Here is a 7,904-nt window from a genome sequence, read left to right as displayed (position 1 = left end):
TTTCCCTCCATTGCTGATTCACTAAGCATTCACTTTTATAAAAGGCAAAGTCAGCTAGAAGCATTTAGATAAAACTGCCTTTATAAACCCAAAATCCTTATTAGACAGAAAAAAGGAAAATATTAAGACAAAAGGTTAGTGGTGTGTGTGTGTGTGTGTGTGTGTGTGTGTGTGTGTTGACAACAGAGAGAAATTTCTGTGCTAAAGGCCTTACAAAACTACCAGAGCTGCATCCTATAAGCATATGTCCTCAACTTGAACCCAGATGATAGTGATGACACTTTCCTTACTCTGCTCAACTTTGAAAAAAGCCTAAAATAGATCAGTACTGAACACAGGAGGCTCTGCCAATTCAAAATCTGCAGCCCCAACAACTCTCAAAGTCATTTTAAATATTTTACGCACAAGTGGTAGCCCGGTTACCCACTGCTTTCCAAAGGCATTTTTAAAGCTTAATGAAGGATTATCTTGGATGAAGTCGTGCTTTAACACAGTTGAACATTTCTGCTTCTAAAGAGAAGCCATGTTCAGGGAAGTAATACTTCATACTCTGAGATTAAGCTGGACAGGAAATTGGGTTTATGCTTGACTAATACAATGCACTACATCCTCTGGCATCTACAACCTAGCTAGAGAGTAAAAAAAAGAGGGAGTAAATAAACATTTCAATCTAATTTTTATTCAACTCCTAGGTATCCCCAAATGTGTAATCAGATTCTCACCTGCAATCTATTTCACTGGATTGGAAGACGAACATCATTTTCATCAACAAATGTTTTCTGAGTGCTGTGTAAATAAATGCCATTATGCTAAGCATTGCTGTTGGGGTTCTACATTCTATGGAGATTTTTAAATTGATTTAGAAACTGCTAGGAAAAAAGTGGTTGAGAATAGAGTGACACCAATGGTAACAGGAAGCACTCCTGAACACAATTGTTAGCTATGCTTTAGATTCTTTTTCCTAAACTCTTTCTTTTCTTCTTCTCCTTCTCCTTCTTCCTCTTCCTCTTCCCTTTCCCCTTCCCCTTCCCCTTCCCCTTCCCCTTCCCCTTTCCCCTTCTTCCCCCCTTCTCCTTCTTCTTCCTTTTCTCCTCCCATTTCTGCTCTCCTCCTTTTTCTACATTATAAACTAATGATGCACAGATTCATGCACATTGAAAGGAAATTAATTAGAAGGTGGCTGGTGGTGGGGTGGGACTAGGCAAGATGGGCTGGACATACCCTGGAGCCAATCTCCCAGGGTTCCTCCCCAGAGTCTGTGGAGTGGGCAGGGTCCCTCCAGCAGGTGGGATCCCTCGGCCTGACCGGCAAGGATCGGGCCAAAAACAGCTCTCCAACATCCTCTAAGGGGTCTCAAAGTGCGAGAGGGCACTCTGCAAAGTTGCTGTTGTACAGGGTATGAAATGCAAATGCTAGTGTGCAGAAAAACCATATTTGGGGCCAACAGTGCCCCAGCAACAACATAACCCATAGCCAAAGGTGGAATCACACAACCTCGTGAGGAATCGGGCTCCCTCTTCTCTGGTTTTGGGTTGGGTCACCCAAGAACCGCTGCTACCAAGTCACTGCATCTCAGCAGCTCCTGCATTGAGCATCTGCCCCCTGGTAGTCAGTGTGCATATAGTGAATGGTCAGAAGGTCAGACACTTAGCATATTAGCCTTTTATATACAGTGGGGCCTTGACTTACGAGTGTCCTGACTAACGAGTTTTTCAAGATACGAGCTGTCTCTCGGCCAATTTTTTGCTTTGAGTTGCGAGCTAAAATTTGGGTTACGAGCCAGCTTCAGGCACCCCACTGCTAGTTGGCGTAGAGAACATCACAGTGAACGCTACATCAGCCCAGCATCATGTGTCTCACTCGTTCACTTTAAGATTTAACATACGAGTAATTTGAGTTACGAGCTCCATCATGGAATGAATTAAACTCGTAAGTCAAGGCCCCACTGTATATAGATAGTTAGGAAAAAATAATTTCCTATGCTTTAGAAAAATCTGACTCAATTGAGTATCCTAGGACTCATTCAGGTGAAATATATCTTACTTATACTTCAAATTTTGGCTAAAGGACTAACAAAATTTTAAAAATCAAATCTGAAAATGTTGAATTACCTGGGCTGTTTAAAACATATAATTTTATTACATTTTTCCCAGTTCTCTCTCTCTCTCTCTCTCTCTCTCTCTCTTTTTTTCTTTTGTTGTTTTTGTTTATCCTCACCGGATATTTTTCTCCATTGATTTTTAGAGAGAGTAGAATGGAAAGGGGGCGGGGGAGAGAGAGAGGGAGAGAGATCAATTCAAGAGATAGGTATGTGTCCTTGACCAGGTAGAACCCTTTGTACGCTTTAACCATGCAGCCACAGGAACCAGGGCTTTCCCAAGCTCTCTTTACTGAGCAAACCTGAGGCAATGCAGAGCAATTCCCACTAGCTTCTACTGTGCCCCTACTAGGCAAGAGGATCACATTTATGCTTGCCCACAATATTGTTTCCACAGGTGAAATAGATTTTTTCATTAAAAAAATTTAAAAAAAATTTCTTTAAAAGTCATACCAGTTATTTATTTTTTACTACTTATTTATGATATTTTCTTTTACTTCTTCTGCTATTATGAATCTTTAATTGGACCTTTGAGGGGCAATTAGGTTTGGAAGAGGTCATGAGGAAGACACCTCAGTGATGAGATTAGTGTGCAGTAAACCTTATAAACTAAGCTGCCAACTACAGCTTTAAAAGATTACCCTTGTTCTGTTTGTTCACCCTCATTTTTTATCACTATGTTCATTTTGATTGTATAAACTGACACTAATAAGTGATTCCCAAATCTTTTTCTCTATCCAAGATTCCTCTACCATGCTTTATATTCAATCTCTGTTGGGTATTTTTGCCTGAATGTCTTCACTGGCATCCTTAAATCTGTATTTTCAAAATCAAACTCATTATCTGTCTTTTCAATGCTTTCTCTCATGGATTTCTCTATTAATGACAATATCCTCATCAAAGTTGAAACCCTGGAGTCATCTTTGTCTTCTCCCTTTTTTGTTTCATTTTTATTCAGTTGCTAAAATTCAATACAATCTGTCTGTCTCCAAACTGCATAGGGCTGCATTTTAATTTTCTTTATCTCTCTTCTGAACCACTGCAAGAGACTTGCTTTCCAAGTTTCTCCCTCTAACTTTGACCAATAAGTATTTTTAAATTGAGTTTATGATTATACTTTTAAGTATCTCAAAATTCTTCAAGTGCTCCTCAATGCTTTGAGAATTAAATAATGATCCTTTACAGTTGCATAATAATGTTTTATAATTAACAAAGCAATTCACATCCATTATCATTTTTTTATTACAGAAATAGGCATGTAAAATATTTTAATTTTTGTTATGAACTAGAGGCCCACTGCATGAAATTTGTGTACAGGTGCGATCCCTAGACCTGGCTGGCTATTGAAGCACAAGCTTCTGGCATGGAAGTGTAGCTCCCAGCTGACCTCTGAGCCCCGGGCAGCACCTGGGCCCCTGGGCCCCACACAGACCCCTCCGCCTGAGTCAATGCGCCTGAGTCCCCATGCAAAGATGCTGTGAGTGCAGCTGGATGCTGGGGTACAGTGTGAGCCTCTGGGCCACCCAGCGGCACCATACAGAAGCTTGGCAGGCAGCACATTCTCTCCCGGCTGGCCTCACAGACAGGCTCCTGTGCGAATCCCCATGGAGCCCGACCAGGCCCTGTTGTTCCAGCGGCTGCAGCCTAGCTCACCCAGAAGATGCCACACAGGTGCGGGGAGGGCTCCTCATGGGTGCCCGGCACCTGAGTGCAGGGGCTTCCCCAGAATGTGAACCCTGGCATCCCAGGGGAGGGTAACAAGGGGAGTGAGAGCTCCTGCAGACACCCCGCATTCTCACTGCACCTAAGTCCCTGTCACCACCCCCCCCACCCCCCCCAGGTAGCTGGCGAGAGGTCACAGCACATTGCCGATGCCTGCCATGTTCCGTGCCACTCCCTGGTGGTCAGCACATGTCATAGCAAGTGGTCAAACTCCCAATTGAACATCCCATCTGATAGAAGGGACAATTTGCATATTAGGCTTTTATTATATAGTATGAGGTAAATGATATGCACAGAGATAGGATTTTTGGATAGGCTTATTTGGTAGGTGATAGAGGTTTAAAAGTATATCAATTGTATTCAGATATACTCTTCTTTATAACTCAGAAACATTTTTCATTTAACAGTTCAATATCTTCCACTGAGGGAGTCTATTGTATCTCTCTAATCTTATATGTCATCCCCACCAATCCCTAATCAAATTCTACTACTTAAGCCTCTCAATTTTGAATCATCATAATGTTACTTATTTGTAAAATCTATTCCATCTCCCTTTTATGTTATCCTATACATTCCTCCCATTCTTCATGAAACCTCTTGATATTGATTTAATGTGATATTTCCTTTGTGCTTATATTCTTGTTGTTATGGTGTGTGTGTGTGTGTGTGTGTGTGTGTGTGTGTGTGTGATTTTCTTATTTTGCCCATAAGCTTTTGAAATTATATGGGTTCTATAAGACAGGAACTTTCAAATGTGAGGCACTCTGGATACATATGTTAATTTAACATTTTTTATTCCTGTCCATGCCATGTTTAAAAGAGCATGAGAATTCCTGCACTGAGTTTGACCCCAGCATTATCGGTCCTGAGCAGAAGAAAAAGTGAACATGTACTAAAAAAAAAATTATTCCGACAATTGTGAAAACAATAGGAAAACTTTATCAGGACTTTTGCAATAGATGTCAAAATGAAGAAAAGAAGTCAGGGTCAGTTTTGAATACAGCAAAGATAGCTGTGGATTTATAGTCAACCAGAAGAATGAGGGAGTCAGTGGCTGAAAAATTACTAAGAAAAGACATCAAAGGTAGGGAGATTCTTGCTAAACTGACCTAATGGGATTTTTGCTAAAGGTAGGCCGGGATTATTAGATGTTCATATCAAGAGTGGGTGACTCTCATTAAACTGACTTAGCACAACTAGACTAGGCAGGCCAAAGACAGGGCCGAAGGATGAAGCCCAGTCAAAAAGAGGGCTCTGAGGGGCTTGACTAAAGTTTGGTCAAGGAGAGAGGCTTAGGAACATGGTGGGTAGGATAGGGGAGAAATAATAATTTTCTTCTCCTAAGTTTCCCTGAGTTACTCATTATAGGTTAATGAGTAATGATTTTTACTGAATTCTTGCAATCCATTTGTAGTTTTATCTCATACTTCTCTCAAGATGTATAACATGATTCATGAAAACAGCCTCTCATAATATCAGGGGATGCCTAGTTGTATATTATACTAGGTGGGCTTGCATAGGTGCCCTATGCATAGTGTTCATACTTTTCTTGAAGTTAACTACATCCCTTCTCCCAGAATTTGCCTTTCATCACTGAAGAATCCTCACATAGCATATCTTCCTATTGTCTTTTTCTGCATTATTTTGAGTCCTTTTAAAAGAATTTTCCTATTTTAATTTCAGCTATCTCACACTGTGACAATTAAAGCTATAAACATTTTTCCAGGTGGCAAAGCATCAAAACAGTTTCAAAGTTTGAGATAATATCTTACATGTTCTTTTTAATATGACATATGCTAATGCTTGACATTTTAGTTGTATTGTTGATCAAGTCAAATTTTAAGCTTGTATTGTTAAGACTCAGATGAGGTTTTAGGTGATAGCATGGAATTGATACTTAAAATACAGAGTATTTTCTCATGCTCACTACTTCTCCAAATGAAATGTCCTCTGCCAAATGTATATGCACTCAACAATTTGTGAAGACTATTATTTAGTCTACTACAATAAATGAATACATTTACCCTCATTTGCAGGTCATATTTCCTGAAATTTCAGTTATCTGAAAAAATTTCACTTTATTGAAATTGCAGGATGATATAATTGAGGAATTACATTTACTCTGCTTCATTTAACAAGTATTCTTTCAATTTATATTTTTTAATTTCAAGTATATACAAAAGCACTGAGATCAATGTTCATAATTATGTACCATTAAGATTTTTTTAAATCTTAAAATTTCATCATATCATCTTCATTTTTTAAAAAGAAGTAAAACAGTGTGGATTTAAATTACATTTCTCTGTATGCCTCATAAAGCATATTTTCCTTATCTGTTTCCCAGAAATAGCCACTTTGTTATTGTTTTCCATCAAGTATAGAAAGATGGTCTTGGGGAGTTAACAATATGCTGTTTCTCTGGGCCATTGATCATCTCTCTAAACAGGACTTCTACATTCGCATGCCTTCTAAATTTCCCTGTGGCTTTCTAGAAAGACAAAGGAGTCTTTTGAAATTATGGGCACATAACTGTGTTTGATTTTCATATGTCACATGGTTTCACCTTTTGCTTCAGCTTTCACATTATAATTAACCAACCATCTCCAGGGTATGCATATCTTAAGAAAATGAAATGTCATTCTAGTACAGCCTATGTGACAGCAGCAAACTTACCTCTAAATTATAATCAAGAGTGAGTCACATGCTGAGAGAATGACAGGAGGGCCAAAGCTATGAGTATATTACATTGTCACCAGATTTATCTCTTCCAAGCTAAATTATCCTCAGCAATGATAATTTAAAATACCAAAAATGTACTTTTAAAATGTGATTTCAGCACTTGGTCTGACCCCAAATCAAGACTTACAGGTATAGTAATAATGATTCCTGTAAGAAAAACACATTTAAAACTAAAAGAAAATGATATATCCTAATCTTTATTGATATAAAAGATAAAATACCCAAGTAAAAGTAAAAGTTTTGAATCTTTAGAAATATAACTATTAAAGTTATTTGATCGTTATTATAATCTATTTTCTCTACATCCCTTCTAACAACAGCGACCAGTGGAAATGAAAAATGCCATGAGTAAGTGATGGTCAGTCATTGCCTCTATCTAGGCACAAATATCTACAATAGAATAGCTAATCTTATCAGCCACTACCTCTATTCAGGAAACCATTATAATGTGGCAGGTAATGTAACAGAGGCCAGAAAAACAAATCTGTACATGCTAAGAGCTTACCATTATTACTTAATAATGATTATTAACAAATAATTATATCATTATTATATAGAGGCTCAAAAAAATGAACCCACCAAGGCCCATCAAGACTGGCCCCACCATCACATCAGCAAAAACAGATGCAAAGTGTAAAATGAAAAATGCAAAGGTGACACTGAGCAATCCAAATCTAATTCTGATTTTTAAAAGGCTTCCAGCTTTATAAGCAAATGTTGTTTTTTATAAGATCTTTGTTTCTATAAGAAGGTTTTCATTGTAAGAAAAAACTACAATTTTTAAATTGTCAGGATTACTCTTAGATTCCATTAATTGACACACAAAGAAAAAAATGTATTTCCTACTGTGCCTAAAAGCTTGCCTGTACAGTTTCTCTTTTGACATCACCCAGGTGAAGCCAATAAAAGCTATGGTCAGAGAGGGAAATTTTTCATCTACCCTAAAAAATTTCTTTTAGCTGTTCTAATAATCAAATCAACATGCAACAGATAAACTGCATAAAAGCAAATTTTATTTCACATGCACAGGACCTCCACACATATGAGAGGTTCTAAATAGGTAAAATGAGGTTTATGTGCCATCAAGGAATGGGATAAGGGTCTGAGGGGAGGTAAGGTAAGAAATATTCAATAATTAGATGTTCTTAGGTAAGAAATATTCAATAATTAGATGTTATATATATATTAGAGAAATAAAAGAGAAAAATGGTAATTGGCGTATGACACTACCCTTTTCATTGGCTAATCAGGGCTATATGCAAATTAACTGCCAACTAAGATTGGCAGTTAACTGCCAACAAGATGGCGGTTAATTTGCATATGTAGGCACAATGCAGGGAGACGA

The sequence above is a fragment of the Myotis davidii genome, unplaced genomic scaffold (genome assembly GCF_000327345.1).
Source record: "Myotis davidii unplaced genomic scaffold, ASM32734v1 scaffold738, whole genome shotgun sequence".
Taxonomy (NCBI): Eukaryota; Metazoa; Chordata; class Mammalia; order Chiroptera; family Vespertilionidae; genus Myotis; species Myotis davidii.
This window is presented reverse-complemented; position numbering follows the sequence as displayed.